The sequence below is a fragment of the Lucilia cuprina genome, chromosome 3 (genome assembly GCF_022045245.1).
Source record: "Lucilia cuprina isolate Lc7/37 chromosome 3, ASM2204524v1, whole genome shotgun sequence".
NCBI lineage: Eukaryota > Metazoa > Arthropoda > Insecta > Diptera > Calliphoridae > Lucilia > Lucilia cuprina.
This window is the reverse complement of record NC_060951.1, coordinates 39,031,743-39,057,568: the sequence shown is the minus strand read 5'-3', so window position 1 is coordinate 39,057,568 and position 25,826 is coordinate 39,031,743. Positions and strand designations below refer to the sequence as shown.

Sequence of the window (25,826 nt, the reverse complement as noted above, 5' to 3'; positions counted from 1 at the left end):
TAGGTTAGACGATTGTCATTTTCCAAGAAAATTTGTTGAACATTTGCTATTAACAAGAGCAATGATAGAAGTGGACATGGTAATTTGTTTACATCCAACTCAAAAATTTGAGCCATGAGATTAGCGGATCATTACAAGGGAGACTCCAACCGAGCTTTTAGCTATGCATAAAACATTCAATTTGGAGATTATGGTAGGACGAAAAGTTATCATTAGCGAAATGTAGTTTTATCGATTAAATGAATACCTCATCAATACAACCTCGAATCTTTAGTATGTGGTTCCCTATTTAAGATAGGGGACTTTCTGCTGAAATAAATTGATAAAACTTTAAGCAGACTCCGGAATGTGCTAATCATAACGTCGAATGGAAAATATTGATCTCAGTCTAAACAACATATCGTAGTGCTTTACGCGAAAGTCTGTCTTGAAGGCTTTATTTCACGGTAATATTTTTTATCCTTTGAGTATATTACATGCTGGTGGCAATTTTTGTACATGATAATTTCCATTTACAACTACACAGATGGAAAGGCTTCTGCACTTAGAGACGTAATAGGTAGATAGAAACACGAATCCATTAAATAAGGATAATTACTCACAGAGAAAAAAGTTCGAATTTTAAATCTTGTAAACCTGAAACATACTTGCACAAGGAAATGTAATTCGATGGTATCACTTGTATAAGACAACGTATTTACATCACTGCACACTTCTAATATTCCTACATCAACTCCGTATCATATTAACTTAATATCAACTCATTTTCAAAGCTCAGTTCCACAGTCTCCCCTCTACGAAGGAGTAACTATTGTCTCGTCTACAGCATCTCAGTCTTTCAACCAACATTCTTATCCTGCGAACTTGTGTGTAAACCATGACAAAGGCATCTCTTTCATAATCAGAACAAGACAATGTCCGAAACTCTGCTTTCTGGGCTACTAGTTCCCGAGTTAACTGATTAAATGGTTTTCTGGTTCGACCACATGCAAATCGCTCCAAAGAAAAATTTAAGAAAACATTTGATTATGAATTGTACATATTCCCCTTTTCTCCGAGATTAGAATACCACCAAGATAAGGTTCTTACATCAAGGTCCAATTAAACTCTTTTCAGCTCCACTTAATTGACATTTCAACTACTACTTATGATGGGTCCAAGCCTTCTAAATTAAAGTTCAGCCAATAGCTTATTGTTAAACTATTTTTAACAAATTAATATATTCACTTTGTTTTAACAATCTTCCTAAAAGTATTTACAACATTAGCCGTTAGTTGGTTTAAACTCCAACTAAATTTAAGTAATAAAGTATTTTCGCAATTTTTTTAAGGAAATTTTTTTGTTCGAATTTCTACTTGTCAAACGACATCACGCTTCAGTAGATGTCTGTCTGCTCTCGTACCTTTTCAGAAACTCTTTTGTTCTGGCTTTAATTTCATCCATCACATGTGGAATAAATTTCTATTTTTTTATGCAACAAAATCAACCGTTAGGCTCTTTGTATATTTTGGGTAAACAATTTTTTTTATTTAGGTTTTTACTTTAAGTCCTTTTTGCAAATAAAAAATAGTTGAGTTTTTTTTATTATTTGTAAATTTGTATTTATGTGTACTGTTGAATATTGCGTTTGAATTATTTTGAAACAATATCGTTTAACTAAACAATAAAAAAAGGAATATATAAACGAAAAAATGAACAGTTCATGCCGGTAACTACAACCCCATACTACATTGACAGAAAGAAAGGACACGAGAAAGTTAACATGTTATAGCTGTAGTTAAAGGAATTTTCATATAACTCAACATTATTCCAGCTCAACTGTTTAAAACTCAATTACAAATCTAACTCCTTCGTGTCCTTACTTTTATATACATATATATTAACTAGCAAGAATATTTATATAAGTATTTTATGTATAGCTTATAGATACCTACATACATACAAATAAATATTTTTGTTGTACATACATATATAGTATTTTGGCAACAATACCTCTAAGCCGTTATAATGTTCACGTCAGTCTTCTTCTTTGTCCGACCAGACAGGTGTTACTCTAACGCTCAACTTACTGTTTGTTGGCCTCAACATTGTTCAAGTTTGTAAATGTGTGTCTGCTATTTTTGGGCTTTTAAAAGCAAAGGGAGTTCCATGTATTTGGATATTTGTCTGAGTATATGAATGTCTCTAAGTATCTGTGAGTATCGGTTCGGTGTCTGTCTGCTATTTCTGTTTAGTTGTTATTGTTGTGTATTGAATTGTTAATCCAACTGGTTTATAATTTTTTGTTGTTGTTTTGGGTATTTTGTGTTTTTTTTGGACATGTCTAAGGTTCAATTAACTTTTAAAATATTGTTTTAGTTTTTATTTTTTTTTTTGGTATTCAAGCTTGTGAATATATTTAAAGTACTTAGTTTAAATTCTAACGGGTTTTTGTAGTTTATTTAAAGCAATAGTTGAAATGTTGCAAAAGTGGGAACATTTAAAAAAGTTTAAACATTTCAGTTATTAAATATGTTCTTCTCGAAGAATATTACTCGTATATTGTATCTGTAAGAGGAAACGGAAAGGTTATGCACTTCGAAATAAAAATTTTATCAATTCTATCAGCGTTAGTTTCAGCAAAATTTTGACATATTATCATCGAAACCAGTTAGATCAAAATTATAAAGAAAAGGTGTAAATAGATCTTTAATTTCCAACTAAACTGCCCAAATTACAGAACGAAGTGAATATTTCCAGGATAGTGTTAATCCTTATGTATAATAAAATATAATATTTGACCAGTTATGCGTCTTCGTGCTAGTTTAGTTCTAGTTCAGTTCTAGTTCAGTTCTAGTTCAGTTCTAGTTCAGTTCTAGTTCAGTTCTAGTTCAGTTCTAGTTCAGTTCTAGTTCAGTTCTAGTTCAGTTCTAGTTCAGTTCTAGTTCAGTTCTAGTCCAGTTCAAGTTCAGTTCTAGTTCAGTTCTAGTTCAGTTCTTGTTCAGTTCTAGTTCAGTTCAGCCTTTAAGCATTCTACACATCAAGGAATTCTTCGCTTTTGTGCTAGTTTAGTTCTAGTTCAGTTCTAGTTCAGTTCTAGTTCAGTTCTAGTTCAGTTCTAGTTCAGTTCTAGTTCATTTCTAGTTCAGTTCTAGTTCAGTTCTAGTTCAGTTCCAGTTTAGTTCTAGTTCAGTTCTAGTTCAGTTCTAGTTCAGTTCTAGTCCAGTTCTAGTTCAGTTCTAGTTCAGTTCTAGTTCAGTTCTAGTTCAGTTCTAGTTCAGTTCTAGTTCAGTTCTAGTTCAGTTCTAGTTCAGTTCTAGTTCGGTTCTAGTTCAGTTCTAGTTCAGTTCTAGTTCAGTTCTAGTTCAGTTCTAGTTCAGTTCTAGTTCAGTTCTAGTTCAGTTCTAGTTCAGTTCTAGTTCAGTTCTAGTTCAGTTCTAGTTCAGTTCTAGTTCAGTTCTAGTTCAGTACTAGTTCAGTTATAGCTCAGTTCTAGTTCAGTTCTAGGTCAGTTCTAGTTCAATTGTAGTTCAGTTAAGTATAAATAAATAGTTCTAATTCAGTTCTAGTTCAGTATAAATAAATAGTTCTAATTCAGTTCTAGTTCAGTTCTAATTCAGTTCTAGTTCAGTTCTAGTTCGGTGAGCCTAGATCAATAGCACTTATTCGATATTGAGTTTTAGGAAAAGAAAGTACTCTACATCTTATGGTTGATATATAGCGTCCAGTTTAGTTCTAGTTCAGTTCAGGTTCAGTTCAAGTTCAGTTCTAGTTCAGTTCTAGTTCAGTTCTAGTTCAGTTCTAGTTCAGTTCTAGTTCAGTTCTAGTTCAGTTCTAGTTCAGTTCTAGTTCAGTTCTAGTTCAGTTCTAGTTCAGTTCTAGTTCAGCTCTAGTTCAGTTCTAGTTCAGTTCTAGTTCAGTTCTAGTTCAGTTCTAGTTCAGTTCTAGTTCAGTTCTAGTTCAGTTCTAGTTCAGTTCTAGTTCAGTTCTAGTTCAGTTCTAGTTCAGTTCTAGTTCAGTTCTAGTTCAGTTCTAGTTCAGTTCTAGTTCAGTTCTAGTTCAGTTCTAGTTCAGTTCTAGTTCAGTTCTAGTTCAGTTCTAGTTCAGTTCTAGTTCAGTTCTAGTTCAGTTCTAGTTCAGTTCTAGTTCAGTTCTAGTTCAGTTCTAGTTCAGTTCTAGTTAAGTTCTAGTTCAGATATAGCTCAGTTCTAGTTCAGTTCTAGGTCAGCTCTAGTTCAATTGTAGTTCAGTTCTAGTTCAGTTAAGTATAAATAAATAGTTCTAATTCAGTTCTAATTCAGTATAAATAAATAGTTCTAATTCAGTTCTAGTTCAGTTCTAATTCAGTTCTAGTTCAGTTCTAGTTTGGTGATCCTAGATCAATAGCACTTATTCGATATTGAGTTTTAGGAAAAGAAAGTACTCTACATCTTATGGTTGATATATAGCGTCCAACACGATATCGAAAAGTAAAGAGAGAACATAATATGTTTTCTCCATTATTTTACACAGTGAAGTAATAGGAGGCAATTACTTACCATACTCGCTTACAACGAGGTAATTAAAGAAGAACATAATTGCTTATAAACAGGTTGATGAGTAAGTATAAGGCATTACGGTCTCATTCTGGGTCTTCAGAACCATATGTGGACTGCAGTATCAAGAAACAGACCACTTGATTATCATTATTGTACAATGTCTGGGGTATTAAAAACAAGAATGCTCGCAGCGAAGGGAAATATTAAAATCATCATGTAAACAAATCAAAAGCTTTTCTCAACTTTTACGACGTACCTTTCTAATTCATTGCATTAAAATCACAACTTTAGTTTCTTCCGATAGGTATTAGAAAAATTAAAAAATAAACATATTTTAAAATTATTTTTTACGTATTTTAAGAACATTAAATAAAGCTTTCTATAAGCAATAAGCAATTTATTTGAAACACTTGATGTGCACTTACTTTTTTCACATAAAACTTCTTAAAGGGGTATAGTAGACATACGAGTAACTAACTACCTAAGTGTTCTAATACTAAACAAACCTTAAGTTGTGAGTTCATTTTTCACAATTGGTTTTAAATTTTAATCTTAAAATCAATATTTATGCCTCTTGCTATTTCTGCATTTCTCTTCCCACTTTTCACTTTGTCTCTATCCATTTAAGAACAATATTTTTCTAGTCATGCATAAATACATTTTGTGTTTTGGTTTAAAAAAATATTTTCCATTTAACTTTATTTACTTGCACCAGCCACACAACTTTTTAGATGCTGTCACTGTATTTCTTTGTTTCGGCCACTCGTTTTATAGCCAGTCAGTCCCTCATGTATCATCAATATTTTCGTTGGCAAAAATGAATTTTTTACCTTTATCAAAATTAAATTCCGCTACTCTAAATAAACGTACCTACATACATACGCTGAATGTACATTGTACAATATTTCAATTTATATTTTTTTCGATGTCTGGCCTTCTTTTGCGTGTAAAATTTTTTTTATAGGAAATATTAAAAGAGACTGATAGTGTGAAGGCAATGTGAGGGGTGGTAAAACTTTAAATCAAAAAAGGTTTATTTTGGCTATTAGAATATCAATAACATTAGCTTAGAAAGAAAGTAATTCTTAGATATCCATCTTTGTCAATGTGTGGTTACAGTTCTAGTTCAGTTCTGGTTCAGTTCTAGTTCAGTTCTAGTTCAGTTCTAGTTCAGTTCTAGTTCAGTTCTAGTTCAGTTCTAGTTCAGTTCTAGTTCAGTTCTAGTTCAGTTCTAGTTCAGTTCTAGTTCAGTTCTAGTTCAGTTCTAGTTCAGTTCTAGTTCAGTTCTAGTTCAGTTCTAGTTCAGTTCTAGTTCAGTTCTAGTTCAGTTCTAGTTCAGTTCTAGTTCAGTTCTAGTTCAGTTCTAGTTCAGTTCTAGTTCAGTTCTAGTTCAGTTCTAGTTCAGTTCTAGTTCAGTTCTAGTTCAGTTCTAGTTCAGTTCTAGTTCAGTTCTAGTTCAGTTCTAGTTCAGTTCTAGTTCAGTTCTAGTTCAGTTCTAGTTCAGTTCTAGTTCAGTTCTAGTTCAGTTCTAGTTTAGTTCTAGTTCAGTTCTAGTTCAGTTCTAGTTCAGTTCTAGTTCAGTTCTAGTTCAGTTCTAGTTCAGTTCTAGTTCAGTTCTAGTTCAGTTCTAGTTCAGTTCTAGTTCAGTTCTAGTTCAGTTCTAGTTCAGTTCTAGTTCAGTTCTAGTTCAGTTCTAGTTCAGTTCTAGTTCAGTTCTAGTTCAGTTCTAGTTCAGTTCTAGTTCAGATCTAGTTCAGTTCTAGTTAAGTTCTAGTTCTAGTTCAGTTCTAGTTCAGTTCTAGTTCAGTTCTAGTTCAGTTCCAGTTCAGTTCTAGTTCAGTTCTAGTTCAGTTCTAGTTCAGTTCCAGTTCAGTTCTAGTTCAGTTCTATTTCAGTTCTAGTTCAGTTCTAGTTCAGTTCTAGTTCAGTTCTAGTTCAGTTCTAGTTCAGTTCTAGTTCAGTTCTAGTTCAGTTCTAGTTCAGTTCTAGTTCAGTTCTAGTTCAGTTCTAGTTCAGTTCTAGTTCAGTTATAGTTCAGTTCAAGTTCAGTTCTAGTTCAGTTCTAGTTCAGTTCTAGTTCAGTTCTAATTCAGTTCTAGTTCAGTTCTAGTTCAGTTCTAGTTCAGTTCTAGTTCAGTTCTAGTTCAGTTCTAGTTCAGTTCTAGTTCAGTTCTAGTTCAGTTCTAGTTCAGTTCTAGTTCACTTCTAGTTCAGTTCTAGTTCAGTTCTAGTTTAGTTCTAGTTCAGTTCTAGTTCAGTTCTAGTTCAGTTCTAGTTCAGTTCTAGTTCAGTTCTAGTTCAGTTCTAGTTCAGTTCTAGTTCAGTTCTAGTTCAGTTCTAGTTCAGTTCTAGTTAAGTTCTAGTTCAGATATAGCTCAGTTCTAGTTCAGTTCTAGGTCAGCTCTAGTTCAATTGTAGTTCAGTTCTAGTTCAGTTAAGTATAAATAAATAGTTCTAATTCAGTTCTAATTCAGTATAAATAAATAGTTCTAATTCAGTTCTAGTTCAGTTCTAATTCAGTTCTAGTTCAGTTCTAGTTTGGTGATCCTAGATCAATAGCACTTATTCGATATTGAGTTTTAGGAAAAGAAAGTACTCTACATCTTATGGTTGATATATAGCGTCCAACACGATATCGAAAAGTAAAGAGAGAACATAATATGTTTTCTCCATTATTTTACACAGTGAAGTAATAGGAGGCAATTACTTACCATACTCGCTTACAACGAGGTAATTAAAGAAGAACATAATTGCTTATAAACAGGTTGATGAGTAAGTATAAGGCATTACGGTCTCATTCTGGGTCTTCAGAACCATATGTGGACTGCAGTATCAAGAAACAGACCACTTGATTATCATTATTGTACAATGTCTGGGGTATTAAAAACAAGAATGCTCGCAGCGAAGGGAAATATTAAAATCATCATGTAAACAAATCAAAAGCTTTTCTCAACTTTTACGACGTACCTTTCTAATTCATTGCATTAAAATCACAACTTTAGTTTCTTCCGATAGGTATTAGAAAAATTAAAAAATAAACATATTTTAAAATTATTTTTTACGTATTTTAAGAACATTAAATAAAGCTTTCTATAAGCAATAAGCAATTTATTTGAAACACTTGATGTGCACTTACTTTTTTCACATAAAACTTCTTAAAGGGGTATAGTAGACATACGAGTAACTAACTACCTAAGTGTTCTAATACTAAACAAACCTTAAGTTGTGAGTTCATTTTTCACAATTGGTTTTAAATTTTAATCTTAAAATCAATATTTATGCCTCTTGCTATTTCTGCATTTCTCTTCCCACTTTTCACTTTGTCTCTATCCATTTAAGAACAATATTTTTCTAGTCATGCATAAATACATTTTGTGTTTTGGTTTAAAAAAATATTTTCCATTTAACTTTATTTACTTGCACCAGCCACACAACTTTTTAGATGCTGTCACTGTATTTCTTTGTTTCGGCCACTCGTTTTATAGCCAGTCAGTCCCTCATGTATCATCAATATTTTCGTTGGCAAAAATGAATTTTTTACCTTTATCAAAATTAAATTCCGCTACTCTAAATAAACGTACCTACATACATACGCTGAATGTACATTGTACAATATTTCAATTTATATTTTTTTCGATGTCTGGCCTTCTTTTGCGTGTAAAATTTTTTTTATAGGAAATATTAAAAGAGACTGATAGTGTGAAGGCAATGTGAGGGGTGGTAAAACTTTAAATCAAAAAAGGTTTATTTTGGCTATTAGAATATCAATAACATTAGCTTAGAAAGAAAGTAATTCTTAGATATCCATCTTTGTCAATGTGTGGTTACAGTTCTAGTTCAGTTCTGGTTCAGTTCTAGTTCAGTTCTAGTTCAGTTCTAGTTCAGTTCTAGTTCAGTTCTAGTTCAGTTCTAGTTCAGTTCTAGTTCAGTTCTAGTTCAGTTCTAGTTCAGTTCTAGTTCAGTTCTAGTTCAGTTCTAGTTCAGTTCTAGTTCAGTTCTAGTTCAGTTCTAGTTCAGTTCTAGTTCAGTTCTAGTTCAGTTCTAGTTCAGTTCTAGTTCAGTTCTGGTTTAGGTTACGTTCAACTATTTAGATATTTAAACTGTTTTAAATCGTTCATATTTCTATTTATAAAAAGCCAAATCGTAGATGCAGTATTACTTTTATCTTAACCAATATTTTTAAAGGAAATCATAGTAGCGATTTTAAAATACAAAATATATATAACGGATGTAAATGTTTGAATTTTTAACAAGTATTTCCCATCATCGTTATAAAGATTTAAATGTGGATACATGTCAAATACGACTACAATTTTCCGATATAATTTAATGTGTGAGATCGAAGGCAAACTGGCTGGCAGGCTGGCTGACCATCATCACATCAAAATGTCATGAGTAAGTAGTCAGCTAGACATGTATATTTTCTGTCTGTGCTTACGTCTGGATTGTGGTAATCGTACAATGGTTATTTCTAAACAAACAATATGAATTTGTTCCATTAAAATAAAATTGGAAATGTGAAACAAAAAAAAAAAAAAATACACATACATATAAGTAAAATAAAGGTAAACGACTTGTCGAATACTAAAATTACCAAAAAAAGGTTACATAGAAAGAAATCAATATTTTAAATTTCAAGTTTTAAAACCAAAGTGTTTTATAGGTTGAAATTAGTAAAATAACTCTTTATTAAGTAAATCTCAATTGTATTTTAAATAACGTTAACATTACAGCTCTTTTTGATTATTTGTATTTATCTAAAAAATTTGTTCATTTTTCACTTGCATTCATTGGGCATTTTGCAAATTTGTTTGTTGCTTACTTTTTTTAGATTTTTCCTGCCGTAATGCCTTTTTATGTTGTTGGTTTACCAATGTGAGCCGCCTGCAATTTAAGTTTGTATTTTTTCTTATTTCCATTTAGTGGGTGTCTATATTCGATTTGTTCCTTTTGTTTTCCTTGTTGTTTTTATATGCCGTTATCATCATTTTTTTTCGATTTTATTTCATTCAGTTAAACCGCACCTTGCATATTGAGCCATAGTTTGCAAAGTCAACAAGAGGGTGCATATGTGTGGTTGGTTACTATTTTTAATTTTTTTGATGTTGTTGTTATAGGTTTGCACACACATGCAATGTTAGTATTGTGATATGAGCGAATCGAGTAATCGAACTTAGAGGTAGACGATTTCATAGACTAGCCAAGAAATCAGTCAATGGACTTGTCAATAGTCTAGTCCATATAGCCAGTCAATAGTCTAGTATATACATTAGTCAGTAGGACTGCTTTAAATACTTTGAAAAAATAACATATGAAACGAGTTTGGTTACAAATATTGACATATCGGGAATTCTAATAATATCGGCCTTAAGTATATAACTTCAAAACAATATTACTTATATATTAAAGTAGTATTTCCTGCGGAGAAAAAAGTTTGAGTTAAACAAACACTCTTTACAATTTGTAACCGATTAAGGATAACAATCGTGAAAAAATCTAAAACACCAATAATGACTAGCCTCCACAAAAACCTCCCACAAATAAATACACAACAAATTGTGCACGACATGCGAGTATGTTGTTGGTTGCACTAATTGTTACAGGCTAAAATACAAAATAACAACAAAGTTCACACACAACAAACTGGTAACAGAAAGAAAGCAACTTATATAGAGAGGGTGAAATAAAATTCACTACAATCCGCAATATTTAAAGCGCATCGATATTCGGTAAACAGTGCACATACATGTTGGTTGTAATCATCATCAGCAGCAGCAATCGGCAACAAAAAGGGGTAATAACAACTGACCAAACACACAGAAACAAGTACATATGCAAAATACCATTTACAAACACTTGCATCTACACACGTATGTATATACATATGTAAGCCTCACAAGGATACCCAGTGTGCACCCATTGCGCTTTATTTATCCTTGATGAATATGCAAAAATATAAAACAATATTCGCAACAACATCACTAACAATCCTAAAGACCGCGCGATACATGTGTGGCAGGTACATGGGGCAGTAGTTAAACGAAAGAATGAAAAAAAAAGAAAACACATTGAACATCGATAAAATGCCGCACTAACCAATAGCAAAGGATAACTGACTGTGACCAAGGACAGACAATTATACAGATGTGCCATAAAGAGCTGAGAGGAGTAGTTGGTGTTCTTTGGCTTGGGTAAATGTGCAAGTAAATAAAAAGCGGCATCGTCAAAACAAGCATCGATGCAGCATAAAATTAAGGCAAGGAACATGATTTTTTGGTGAGCTAACGCCCATAGTTACCCAGAGTATGAACAAAAAATTATCCTACATGTACAAGGATACGTTATGTATGAATGTATGTGGTGGCGCTATCATTAATTACTGCAACAACCCACCAATACCATTATAAAAATACACACAAACAAATAACTACAAAACACCACACATCCTTATGAGTATTGGCAACTGTTTTTACTTAAAAAAAATGTTTTATATTTCATTTTTTCTAATACAATTTCAGAAACTTTCTATAAATGATAAAAAAGTGGCACAAGAAAAAATTTTATATCAATGTTAGGTTTTTTTTTTGTATCCAAGTATTTTTTCTATGCGCACAGCAGTTTTCTATAAAAAAAAATGTCCTTCTTTTACAATACTGAAGACTCACATGTTCATCAATGCTAAAATCTATATCAAAGGCATTTGTTACCTTCTGTTGGGAGTGGGACAAGGAGTTTTCGGAACTTAATAATATTGATAGCTAAAAAATTGTAGTCTACATATTCGTTAATATATATGTACATATGTAGAGTGTACACATGTATGCAATTTTATATAGTCGCTTCTGATGGGTTAGGAGTATGTAGATGTGTATGAGATCTAACAAAGGATCTGTGTATATATTTCCTTGTATATATTTTTCCAATACATTTTTTGTAATTTCTTTCATTTATTTGTTTATAGGGAATTTTTGTCGTTGATAATAATAAATATGTGTGTAAAAAAAACTAAACAAACTATAAATGAAACTTCATGGTCATGGAATGGGACACTAGAGGCATAGTAGCAGCAGGAGTTTAGTATACATAGAGAGATTTATATGTGTTATATAATGGGGCCTTTTGAAATAGTGGATTTAGGTCTGTAGGATGACATGTACGGATCTGTAGGATTACATGAGTGGACTTTCAATAGATGATTCGTATAGTACCGGGAAACTGTTAGAACTAAAATCTTAAAAAATCGTTAAGTGGATTGTCATCATCTATCTATCTATCTATCTATCTATCTATCTATCTATCTATCTATCTATCTATCTATCTATCTATCTATCTATCTATCTATCTATCTATCTATCTATCTATCTATCTATCTATCTATCTATCTATCAATCTATCTATCTATCTATATATCTATATATCTATCTATCTATATATCTATCTATCTATCTATCTATCTATCTATCTATCTATCTATCTATCTATCTATCTATCTATCTATCTATCTATCTATCTATCTATCTATCTATCTATTTAAGATCAGCCGATCGCTAATTCTAAATATCTTCGTTATATCCTTCAACAAGTCATCAATATCAAAATAAGGTTCCGATATAAACCGATGGCCTCAATATGCATGGCCTTACTGACCATTAAACAAGACTTTTAATGATGGGTAACTAAAATTTCTTCACTCTGGTACAGGATGTGTAATGGTTTTATAGCAAATATCGCGCTTGATTTGTTTTCTGTGATTAATTTTTTCCACGTAAAATAAATTTTTTTTAATAAAGTTTTTTTATCTTTTCAACGGCAAAATAATTGAATTGGAATATATTCTGTTAGAGATACAAGAGAGAAAAATTAATACATTTACGTGAATGTTGAAAAAAAAAATATCTTAAAAGAGGAAATATTTTATGGCTTTTTAAAAGGAAATTCTAATTAAACAGGACACATCATATTCATATATTGCTATAGACAACGACATATAACAAATTTGTATATGTATGTATGTTACAATAAAGTATGAAAACTCTTTTACGGACTGGAAAAAATTACATTGCAAACATATTTTTTGCTTTGTAAGTTTTTTCTATTTATTAGAAAAATATACAGTGCACTCGCGGTAACGTGAACACCGCCTAACGTGAACACCGCCTAACGTGAACAAGGTGTTTTTTACATTGACTACTCTGTAACGTGAACAAACACAGAAAGCTCTATAACGTGAACAATTTTTTTCACAGTTTATGTTTTCTATGCATGTAGACAACTTTGAAATACATTCATTAAATTCGAATTTTAAAATTTTGGGAATCCCCTTATATAAATGAGTGTATATCCCCTAAATTATTTTGTTTGTATGGCAAAGAAATTTGAAGTTTGTTTCTTATGTGAAGTGAATCAGTAGGCATGAATGTAGAAAAATTTGAATGTTTGCAGTTAAAAGAAAAGGCAGTATAATGTAGTTTAGCAAAAAAGTATAAAATATCAATTGAAAATTTTATTTCAATTGATATTTTCTCGTTATCTCGTTATACCCTACACCACTTTAGTGGGGAGGGTATATTGGGATTGTGCTGATGTTTGTAACATACAAAAATATTCGTCCTATACCCACCTTAAAGTATACCAATCGGCTTAGAATCATTTTCTGAGTCGATTAAGCTATGTCCGTACGTCCGTCTGGCTGGCTGTCCATGTAAACCTTGTGCGCAAGGTACAGGCCGCAATTTGGCATACACGCTTCTTTTGTCCCAAGGACGAAGCCTATTGAAAATGGTTAAAATCGGTCCATTATTTCGACTAGCCCCATACAACCGTACCCCCAAATAGGGCCTTTGGGCTTATAATTAATTTAAATGATCTATTATGTTAACAAAAGTCGACAAAACTTAGTTTTATAGAACTTTAAATTCCACTACCGATTTTTGTAATGATCGGGCTTTATTTGACCCTATCCCCCATACACACTCCCCTTCAGAAATGACTTAAAGGTCAAAATTCACTTACAAACACTAATAACACTTTTAAATTCTACATAGAAGAAGACTTAACTCTCCCTACCAACATTTTTAAGGATAGGTCCATAGGATCCCTACTCCCCTTTGAGCCCTCTTGTAAAAAATCTTTTTTTGCAAAAGTAAAAATATTCCGAAATAAAGTTAAAAAACAAACCAAATGCTTTATTTTTTGAAATAATCCCCATTTTTAATATACATACTGACTGGTGTAGGGTATCATATGGTCGGCTACGCCCGACTAGACATTCATACTTGTTTTGTTTTGTAATGGATTTTAATAAAATTTTAGTTATATATTTGTATTATATAAATAATAATAAAAGAATAATATGCTCAAGCGTGATTTATAAATTAAAATTTGATATTTTTTCATGAAATTTAACAATCGCTAACGTGAACAATTTCGCTAACATGAACTCCCTTGGTTTTAATTAGTTCACGTTACCGCGAGTGCACTGTATATTTTTACATTGTAAATATATAACGTTATCAGTTTTCGTTAAAAATAAATAAAAACTTTTAAACCCTTTGTATCATTTTATAAATCAACCAGGAAAAAGAACTAGGAAAAAATCTTATTATACCATTGAAATAATAAAATCATTCCGTTTGACAAATTAATTCAATTAATTATTATTTTTCTATTATCTTTCAAATTTGTTTAAAATTTATTAATTTGCTGAACATTTAAAGAAGGCTGATGAAAAATCCATCACGAACTATCATATAAAAGTCGATCCATTCATTAATCAACCATACATCTAGCTAAAGAATTTGAATTATCGACTGTTATTTATTGGATTGGTTACAGGGGTCTAGCTTTAGTATCAGTAGAAAATACGGGAGTAACTAGAAAGCTGAAATGTTTTACAAAGTAATATTAGTCCACGACCTCACCCGGAACATTGTTTAACAGTTTAACACAATTGTTTGGATGAAAATTGCCAAATACATGTTTCATTATTAAAATATCTCTTGTAAATGAAAATTGATCTAAAACTAATCGATACCCCAGTACTTAAGAAAATTACTTGAACCCTTATTCATATTATGGATCTATTCTCACAAAAATAAGTTCAAATTATTCCTAAACCTAAAAAAATCCAACACCAAAAAAAAAATAAAAAACTATCCTTCTTCCGTGACAATGCTTTTTAGACATTGCCGTGACCAGGATTCGAACCTGGGTTACTACGGCCACAACGTAGGGTCCTAACCACTAGACGATCACGGCTATCGAAGGTATGTTTACACCGAGAGTTAATTATTCACAAACACTAGCTGCGCGCAACAAAACGTGCATGAGTAAATAGTAGTATGCACAAGCTCTTTTTGTACATGTATATAAAAGCACATATCAAGAATACACATGAACAAATACAAGAGCTTTTTCGCTATTACAGCTTTTAGATTATTGATAAGTGTATGCAAATACGTACTAGCATTGTCAGTCGGACGTACAAATATTTAAATATTTTTTGTTTTAAATAATCACGAAATTTATTGCGTAACTTATAATATTATGTCATTTAATGTCAACGACTAATTTGTGATTAAAATGTATACACTGCAAGAAATTCACACTGAGAAACTTTTTATTTTATTTACTAAAATCTGTTAAAATTAATGTTTTAATCTTAAAACATATTAATAAGTTTAAATAAATCAAGTTTTTTTTATAAATATTTTAAATTTAAATTGAAATAAATTTTTAAAAACAAAAAAAGCTTCGCCCGTGACAATGTTTATTTCAACATTGCCGTGACCAGGATTCGAACCTGGGTTACTACGGCCACAACGTAGGGTCCTAACCACTAGACGATCACGGCTATTGGAAGCTTGTCATCATATCTGACTAATTTAGCAGTTGGAAAGGTAAATCTAAAAATAGATTACTTAATTAGTTTTGTATAATTAATATTAACAAATTTAGAGAAGAAATATGGAAAATAATTGTTCAATTCACAATCAAGTTGTATATTGTACCTACTAAAGTGTAGTAACAGTGATTGTGAACAGATCTTTGCAGCAAGTCATAAGTTTATGTTCGCAATGAAAAAAAAAACAATCAAAACAAATACACATAACAATGTCAAAAGATAAAAAATCAAAAAATATTAAATTATTTAAAAATGCGAAATAAACCAAATTAATTTCTTTGAATTTTTAAATCTTTATTTTCTTTATTCCACATTTTAAACTTATAAATACTCTTTTTTTAATAAAATTTTAGTTTTTTTGTATTTGTAAACAGCTGTTTGTTTTTGATTTCAGTGTTAACACTTTATCGTTTTTTATGCTAAAATCGTTTTAATTTTTGTTTATATGTTGAAATAAACAATTGACAACACTAAAATTCTCTCACAACATTCGAAAAACATATGAAAAATTGTCGTATGAGTTGTATAGAGCATTTGCATAGAAAATACCAACAACATTGTTATGACTATTGTAGCAGCTGCTGACATACAACGCATTGCGACCTGTAGCGTGCGCACAAGGTTTACATGGTGATGGTTGTTGGACCAATATTTTTAGGTGTTGCAGACATCAGCACAAACGCATAATACCCTCCGCGCTATAGTAAAAAAGAAAACACCTTCTTTCCGTGACAATGTTATTACACATTGCCGTGACCAGGATTCGAACCTGGGTTACTACGGCCACAACGTAGGGTCCTAACCACTAGACGATCACGGCTATTGAAGGCTTACATGAAGTGTGGGCAAAAAACAGTTACGTGCTCTGACTATAGAAATGATATAAAATACTAATAAACGATTTTGTTGTGCTTTGGTATAAATTTATATATATATGTAAATAACAATACTACATTCATATATTTAGGGGATTCACACGGTCGTCATAAAGTCATATATCATAAAATAAAAATGTTTTATTATACCCTTCACTTTCGTGAGAAGGGTCTGTCTGTCCGTCTGTCTGTTGAAATCAGTTTTTAGAGGACCCCAGATATCGGCGAGATCCGAATCTTCAATAATTCTGTTAGACATGCTTTCGAGAAGATCGCTATTTAAAATCAGCAAAATCAGTCGGTAAATAACGGAGATATGAGCAAAAATACGAGACAACCTCTGAAAATCTTATAAAAAAATGTTTTCATGCTTTGTTAAATAAGCAACAACAACACTGTATATTACAAAACGATGTACACGAGTGTGTAGATGTATGTATATGGTTTTATTCAGCTGTGTGTTTTTGTTTTGAATTCTCTTCGTATATTTGGATGTAGGTTGGTTTTATTGCGTTGTTTATTTTGTTTTTGTTTTTCTGTGTTAGATGTCTGTTGGTTTTGATGCCTTGCGTATTTTGTTTTTTATTTCGTTTAGCGTTGTTGTTCATTTTGTTTTGCTTTTGGTTTAATAATAATGTAGTCGGGAAAAAATTTATAAAACTAATATGTTTAAAATACACTATGGTGAAGGGTATATAAGATTCGGCACAGCCGAATAAAGCACTCTTACTTGTTTTTTAATACGTTCGGTGGCTGCTAGTCAGGAAAAAAAAAACGCAAAACAACATTTTTTTAAATTATCATTTAGTATTTTATGAATTGTATAATTCTTATTTTTTTACAACAACAAATAAATAATTTAATTAATACATATTTCCATAGTACACAACAAGTACTTACAATTCTGGGAATTGAAATAATATTAAACATTTTATAATTTCTTAGAAAAAATATAAAGGGGTTTTTAATAAAATGCATGCATATTATTTATTTGCTTGAATTAAAAAAAAGTAAATTATGCATTTTCAAATTACAATGAACAAAAATTATTTAATCCTTGATTAAACTTAAGATCGCAATTTGAGCCACACCCATCTGAATGTTGCCGTGTAGGTCTATTCTGGGCTCTTGAGCAAGTCTAAGACTATTTAACTGTTTCATTTCCGTAGTAGAGACCTAGAATATGAATTTCTTAAGCAATAATTCCTGTTGATCAAAAATATACGATATTGAAAATAAAACAAATCAGTCTACTTTTAGTTTCTATAGTCTGTTCTATAGTTGGAATTACTCTAATGTTTAGAGTTACATTTCTCTCTGATCCAAACGTTTATCGTTGTTCTCGTACTACTGTAAGTTTCATTTCCCCCCGGGGCATGTTTCTTAGATAATCTTCTCTCATCTCTATGGTATTACAATCCACTAAACTGGAGATAATCAAATATTTCCTTGATCTATCCTTGCAATGATTTGACATGACATCGAGCCAAAGAATCACATAATCTAGTTTCGTTTATTGAAGAAATCCCTTTAGAGAGAAGTTGTTTTTGTAAATCTGTAAAATAATTTCGATAGTAATTTATTTTTATAACATTAACATTGGAGAAAATTCAGAAATACTTAATTAAAGTTTTCATTAATATATGTACCTTGTCCACCAAGCTAATGGATACTTTTCCAAAAATTTCAACTGCTTTTTAAAAGTGTAAATAATCACATTCTGATTACAAGACCCACGTTATGATTTTCATTTAAAAAGGTAGAAAATATTTAAATATATAATAAAAAATAATAAAATACATTTGGCAAAACTGAAACTGTTGTACTCTACAATAAAGATGAGCGATTTGTGCGATACTTTTAAGGCGATAAGTAAATCCCTATAAGAAAATGATAAGGGCATTAATGGCTTTAATGTGTACTATGTATTTCTATACTGAAACCATAAGGCATTACATTACTAGGAAAAAAATAATTCTGAAATAAAGAATTTGCTATCAATAAGATATCTCAGAAATTAAATCTAAATTCAATTAAAACGATTATCAGCACATCAATGTGAAAGGTTCATATATACAGACAGATGGACTCAAAATTTACGAATGTACCTTATGTTGCAAACAATACCATTAACATAAAATACCTTCCACACCACAGTAGTGTCAGCTATAAAAACCAATAAAACGAATAGTTGAGGTACATTGTCGCATCTCATTAAAATTGAATTTAAAACCTATAAATCATTTCATCATTTCAACAACTTGTCACTCTGTGTGTGTGTGTGTTTGTGTGTCTTTGTAATGAGAGTGTATGTCTGTTTGTACTTGCCACAAAACTCAAAATCAAATTGTCATCAATAAAAAAGCAATCGATCGGTATATCAGGGGAGAGCGAGAGCAAACACAACAATAAAGAACTACTTAAGTAGCTCTCGTAGAACAATGTATAACCAGCTCATCGCATCAGTATCAGTGGCACTTGCATCTTGATTGACACGCTTATTCAATGCGTTGACATAATGATGGACATGAGTTGGATTGATACGGCTACGATGGCAATGAGTACGTTAAAGAATACAACAGCAACTGCAATAATAATAATAAAATTAAAATTAAATAAAGATGCGCCGGCGCAAACACTTATTGCATACAATTACATTTTGGTTCATGCCAATTTTGTTTTTCGATTGAGTGGTATGTTTTTTTTTTTTTAATTTGTCTTTAATTAATATACAAAATTTTTAAATGTTAAATTTATAAACAAATTGATAGTTTAGTACAAAATTATATACATATATATATGTAAATACATAAGTACACTTTTTTTGTTATTGCAATGAATTCAATGCTTTTTTGCGGTGTCTTTGTTTTAAAGATTTACCATCGAATATGTGTCAAACAATTCAATCATCAGTCACCAAATACCTGAATTTATTTAGTATTTTTTTTTCTTGCATGAAAGCCAAAATCGTGAGTAATGCAGTTGTTTTTAAGAAGTAGTTGGACGAAAATGTAGGTTCTTATATGGTTAAATATAACCTCTAAAGGTCACTTAAATTAGAGAATATATATCGGTATACAATTAAAAAAACCCTAATTATATTTGTAATAATATAACTTACATGTTTGGTTGCTTTAGACTTTTTTTGAAGAAAAAAATTTTTAATCAAGAAGTAAGTAGTTCGAAAGTGGAGTCAGTTCCCCCAAGGGGCTTGTAAGAATAAAAAGTTTTCTTACACATATGCGGAAAATTGAAATGAAAACGTTCAGCGCTGACAAATAATAGTCTGTTTATTACTATTGTGTTAATATATAAACTATGACCTATGACCTATACCACAGATTTACGAATTTTGTCTTGTGCCGGTTTTTGGAGATAGTTCTTCCCGATGTATATGGTGGTTGTCAGATCTAAATTACTAGAAGACATTGATAGTTTAAAGACTCAGAGTCAAATGACTCTGATGCTATGAAGTGATGGCCATAAAGTGAGATGGAAAGCGTGTACTATTTTAACCCCTCAACGGTCGAATGTGAAGGATTTGTTGTTATTAATGTGTCGGAGGAAAGATTTGTATATATTTTGGGTTGAATGTTTATGGAGTTCTATCATTAAAGATCCCTTCCTTTGACCTATTTAACATAAGTATACCCGACTTACCACACTGTGTTCTTTGTAAGTAAGAACTTGTCGTTGTCTTATTTAATTGCTTCGTATTTCTTCCTCTAGGTGGTGTTTCTGAATCAGATGATTCAATCTATGTGATTGTAAATATAATTTCAATCGTATCAAAAATGGTTGTCATAGATAAGATAACTTTTGACAAATTTCTTGTACATACTCTTACATCGCCGTGTACGAAACTTGTCATCTGTGTGTTCCTTAGGGTTCACAAGAAGATGGTGCTGGTTCTCTAGACTCTAGCTCACACTGTGTTTGTAAATAGTACCATCTTGAAATAAAGCCGAAAGTTAGGTAAAGTTCAGGACGATGTATTAAAAGTATCTGTTGGTATCTCTATAAATCCCAATGAAACTGTCTTACATTAAAATGCAATTGGAATGTTCGATATAACAACAAACATTAGTATTATATAAGGGGTCTTATACATATTCGGTTAAAATAGGTACAATAAAATTTTTAACTCTGTCAAAATATTCATAAAATTCGACATTGCACCTTTTTTTAAATTGTTACTCATCAAACGCAAATACCTAAATATAAGTATATCATCTTTTGATAAGACTTTATAACAAATTTTTTTTAGAATGCATGCAAGTAATATTTGTTGCATCATCATCATCATAATTATACTTATTAATTAATATTATTTCATGTTTAATTTTTTGTTAAAAAAAGAAATAACGCTTCTTCAAATTTAGTACAATTTTACAAGATTCTCGTAAAACACTTTAACAGTCAGTTTCATGTTCATTATAACAAATTAAATGTCAGATATGAATGAATTTATTGGTTGTTTATAATCAAACATGCACCTTGTTTTTGCAATTTACTTTGCAAACAAAAATATGAAAACGTCTATCGGAGGCGTCTGATGGTGGTGTGATGTGTATTTGTATGCCTGTCTGTCGGTGTTTGCGATACGAAGCGGTGCCAACTGTGTAAATGGAGTGCGAAAATTATGCGGCGCATACTTGTTTACTTTATCGCATAAATAAAGAAAGATGACAAAAATATGACCATTGTAAGAGATAAAATATTATTTGTTGGCAATAAAATAATAAACATTTTTCTGTTTGGAATTTATTAGTATGTAGTTGAATTGTTTATTTATAGTAGAAAAAATAACGTTAGTACTTAAGTAGTAAGCTAATTTGTAAGAACAAAAAAAGCCTTGAAATATGAATTTTGTAAACTTTAGTAAAAATACTGAAAACTTTATTTCAATATTATATTAAAACTCAACAAAATAACTTAGTATTTTGTTATATCAATAAATTTATCATTTTATAATATGCTGTCATTTGTCTAAACCTCTGAAACAGATTCTTGCATATAAACTTGTATTTATTTGATTTTTTTTGCTAATATTTTCAATAACAAATGCATTTGATTTCAGTTTGTGCATTTAAAAATTTCCCATCCCCCCAAAAAATGGAGAATCTTTGCAAACAAAATAACCATTCATTTCTTTTATTGTCTTAAAGTTTGTTGTCGGAATAGAAATTTTGTTGTGGTGACGGTTTTTCTTTTCGTAAAACTAAACAAACAAAATTTAAACAATTCCAAGATGGCGCCAAAGAAAAATGATATGTCATAATTTGTTGTCATTTTTTTCATTCTTCTCATTGCTGTAGTGGATTTCCTTTTGCATCTAAACATTCCTACAATTTCAGGGTGTCTTAGATTTCCTCTAATATTTGACTTTTTCGGAACAGAAACAAACCATAAAAAGAAAAAAAACATTATAAGAAATGACAAAGAATTGTTTGCAAGAAATGAAAGAAAAAAAATTCGTTGACATTAGCGTAAATTAGTTTGATGTTCAGTTGTAAATATAAAACAAATAAAAAGAATTAAAATTTCCGTTATGTGGTTCAACGTAAAAAGTATAAAAATTCCCAGACATTTAGTCAAAAAAGAAGAAGGAAACGAATGCAAAAAGAAAATTAAGCTACAAAGAAATTAAACAAAAAGTTTTTCAAAATTTTGCAGCGGGAGTTAAAATTTTTAAGTTGGGGCCTTGAAAAGTCCGGATTTTAAACGATGTTATAAAAAAATATGTGTATATAATACTTTATTCTAGATCATAGATGGGAATATAATTAATACTATGGACTAGTCGATAAGATAGACGAGATTACATTTTTTACTTTATGAACGAGTTCATAGGATAAACTTTCCATAAATTTATAGATTCAATAGGCCAGAGTATTGACTAACTATAGACTCAATAGATCAGACTCTTTTCATGTCTTAAGTTTAGACTATGGAGTCCATAGGGTAAACTATAGACAAGCACATGGGGCAGACCATAGACATGTCCATAGGTCAGAATATAGACAATGCTATACGTCTGACCTATAAACTCGTTTATAGGTCAGATATAGACAAGTCTATAGGTTAGACTATAGACAAGTCTACATTATAGACACGTCTAAAGGCAGACTATGTACAAGTCTATAGGTCAGACTATAGAGCAGTTTATAGGTCAGACTATGGACGAGTCTATAGGTCAGACTATAGACAAGTCTATAGGTTAGACTATAGACAAGTCTATAGGCCAGACTATAGACAAGTCTATAGGCCAGACTATAGACAAGTCTATAGGTCAGACTATAGACGAGTCTATAGGTCAGACTATATACGAGTCTATAGGTCATACTATAGACTTATCTATAGTCTTGCCTTTAGACTTGTCTATAGTCAGACTATAGACGAGTCTATAGTATGACCTATAGACTCGTATATAGTCTGACCTATAGACTCGTCTATAGTCCTGACCTATAGACTCGTCTATAGTCTGACCTATAGACTTGTCTATAGTCTGGCCTATAGACTTGTCTATAGTCTGGCCTATAGACTTGTCTATAGTCTAACCTATAGACTTGTCTATAGTCTGACCTATAGACTCGTCCATAGTCTGACCTACAAACTGCTCTATAGTCTGACCTATAGACTTGTACATAGTCTGCCTTTAGACGTGTCTATAATGTAGACTTGTCTATAGTCTAACCTATAGACTTGTCTATATCTGACCAAACTAAGACAAGTCCATAGGTCAGACTATAGACAAGTCTATAGGTCAGACTATAGACAAGTCTGTAGGCCAGACTATAGACAAGTCTATAGGCCAGACTATAGACGAGTCTATAGGCCAGACTATAGACAAGTCTATAGGTCAGACTATAGACGAGTCTATAGGTCAGACTTTGGACGAGTCTATAGGTCAGACTATAGAATAGTCTATAAGTCAGACTATATAACAGTCTATAGGTCTGACTATAGAACAGTCTATAGGTCAGACTATAGAACAATCTATAGGTCAGACTATTGACCAGTTTATAGGTTAGGCTTGACCAGTTCATATGTCAGACTACAGACTCGTCTATAGGTCAGACTATAGACGAGTCTATAGGTCAGACTATAGACGAGTCTATAGGTCAGACTATAGACGAGTCTATAGGTCAGACTATAGACTAGTCTATAGGTCAGACTATAGACTAGTCTATAGGTCAGACTATAGACTAGACTATAGGTCAGACTTTGGACGAGTCTATAGGTCAGACTATAGAATAGTCTATAAGTCAGACTATATAACAGTCTATAGGTCTGACTATAGAACAGTCTATAGGTCAGACTATAGAACAATCTATAGGTCAGACTATTGACCAGTTTATAGGTTAGGCTTGACCAGTTCATATGTCAGACTACAGACAAGTCTATAGGTCAGACTATAGAGCAATCTATAGTTCAGACTATAGACAAGTCTACAGGTCAAACTTTAGACACGTCTACAGGTCAGACTATAGACAAGTCAATAGGTCAGACTATAGACAAGGCTATAGGACAGACTATTGATAAACGTATAGGTCAGAGTAAAGACAAGTCTATAGGTTGGACTAGAGACAAGTCTGAAAATCAGACTATAGACAAGACTATAGGTTAGACTATAGACAAGTCTATGGGCCCCTTGATAAAATGCCACAAAATAACCCCACCTGGAAAAACTTAACATTAATCCTTCTATCAATTGAGTTTTCAAAAGGAAAAGCAACGTTGATTTTTTCTTTTTAGCCAAAAAGAAACAACAAACAAACAATGAGAAATGCAAAACAAAAATAAAAAATATTGTAGACCTTATTTTTTTAATACTAAATATATAGATTTATTTTTAACATTATTTTCGTGCCTTCTGCTGGCTGTTGTGTTTTAAGACTGGATTATCCCTGCTAAAGACAAGAAGTTTTTCACCAAAGAAAAAAAACGCTCTTTTACTCCTTTTACGACTAGTTTTTGTTGTTGAGACTGAAAAGTATTTTTCCTGTTAAATTAAAAGGAATAAATAAGGCAACTTACTAAATATTGTTTGCCGAAAATTAATCCGGATACAAGCAAATTTACAAAAGTTTAAAAGAACATTTACAATTGCCACCATTACCGCCAACAACATCATCAGTTCTACTGTGTATAAAAGCCAACAATACAATAACAATAAAAAAGTATACGCTATGAATATAGCAAAGGATTATAGCAAAACTCTTGAAAAAGACACGACATTTGCGAAATGCCAAAAAAAAAGAATGAAGAAACAAAAAAACATTATTATTAAACTAAAACTCAACAATCAAAAATTTTCAAGTATTTCCCATTCAGACACTCTAGGGATAAAGCCAAGAAGAGTAAGAGTGTTCGGGAAAGAAAAAAAAACACAACAAACAAAAGTCCTGTCTAACGACCATTACCAAAAATATAAAAATCATTTTTTTTCTACATTTTGAGGAACAACTTCAATAAAAATTGCCAAAAAACATAAAGGTGGTATAAAGTATGAACCTTAAAAAAAGCAAAAAATAAGAGAAAATAAAATTAAAAGTAAGAAAATCTAGTTCGTGTTTGTTTATTTTGACATTATTTTGGTTATAAATTTAACGTTTATTGCTTTGGCATATGAAAAATCAGCTAATAAAGGTTACCAACACAAACAACAACAGACATCAGGGAAAGGAAAACTTTAACATGACATTTTTTTGGTTACCAAAAAAAAATTACTATGTATGTAACACACTATGCATTTGATAACTTGAACTCTCACTCATTCCTTTTGGGATACACCATTTCCAATGCTTAACTCTTGTAATGATCAACTGGACTTGGGAACTTTTTAAATGAAAACAGTATAATTGATCATAAAATTCTAAAGTTCAAATGGTACAAAGAAAATAAGTAATGTAGGCTTTGCTAGTTTTGGAACCCTTTGTTTTCGGGAGAGAAGGAACTTGCCTTTAAGAACTAAGTATTATCAAAAAATAGTTGAAACGTGGTTTGCAGAGACTTGGCCTGTCTGCCTGCCTGCCTGTCTGTCATGACATGTAAGCCTTTCAAAAGATATTAATTTTAATCTGTATCCCACAACGAATTTTGTTTAATTATCGAACCCTCTGTTTTCGAGAGAAAAGGAATGTGTCTTTATGAACTGTGATCAAAAAACAGTTGAAGCGTGGTTTTCAGAGACTAGAAGCGTAGTTACTGCTCTTGTTATTCCAAAAAAAGCTTCAGACCTGCTTGTCATGACATATAAACCTGTCTAATGCTATAATTTTAATCTCTCTCCTCTACCCAGAACGAATTTTGTTTAATTATGGAATTATATGTTTTCTTAAAAAGGGAACTTGCCTTTAAGAACTGTGATCAAGGAACAGTTGAATCATGGTTTTCAGAGACCAGAGACGTAATTTATTCTATTATAATTCAAAAGAAGCTTCTGAGCTTTCTGTCATGAAAGCCTATCTAAAGGTATTAATCTGATTGATAATGTAAGCCCTACGTATAATCTCTTTACTTCAAGAA

At 31.4% G+C, this 25,826-nt stretch overlaps 1 protein-coding gene and 3 non-coding genes across 4 annotated transcripts in view; 1 reads left to right on the top strand and 3 right to left on the bottom strand.

The window, feature by feature from the left end:
* Positions 1-25,826, top strand: part of LOC124419097 — a 361,713-nt gene that overhangs the window by 203,470 nt on the left and 132,417 nt on the right. The gene's annotated exons all lie outside the window — the stretch shown is intronic.
* Positions 14,703-14,774, bottom strand: Trnah-gug. The gene has a single exon. It is a non-coding gene; the product is annotated as a tRNA-His (tRNA).
* Positions 15,298-15,369, bottom strand: Trnah-gug. Its single transcript has one exon. It is a non-coding gene; the product is annotated as a tRNA-His (tRNA).
* On the bottom strand, positions 16,169-16,240 carry Trnah-gug. The gene has a single exon. It is a non-coding gene; the product is annotated as a tRNA-His (tRNA).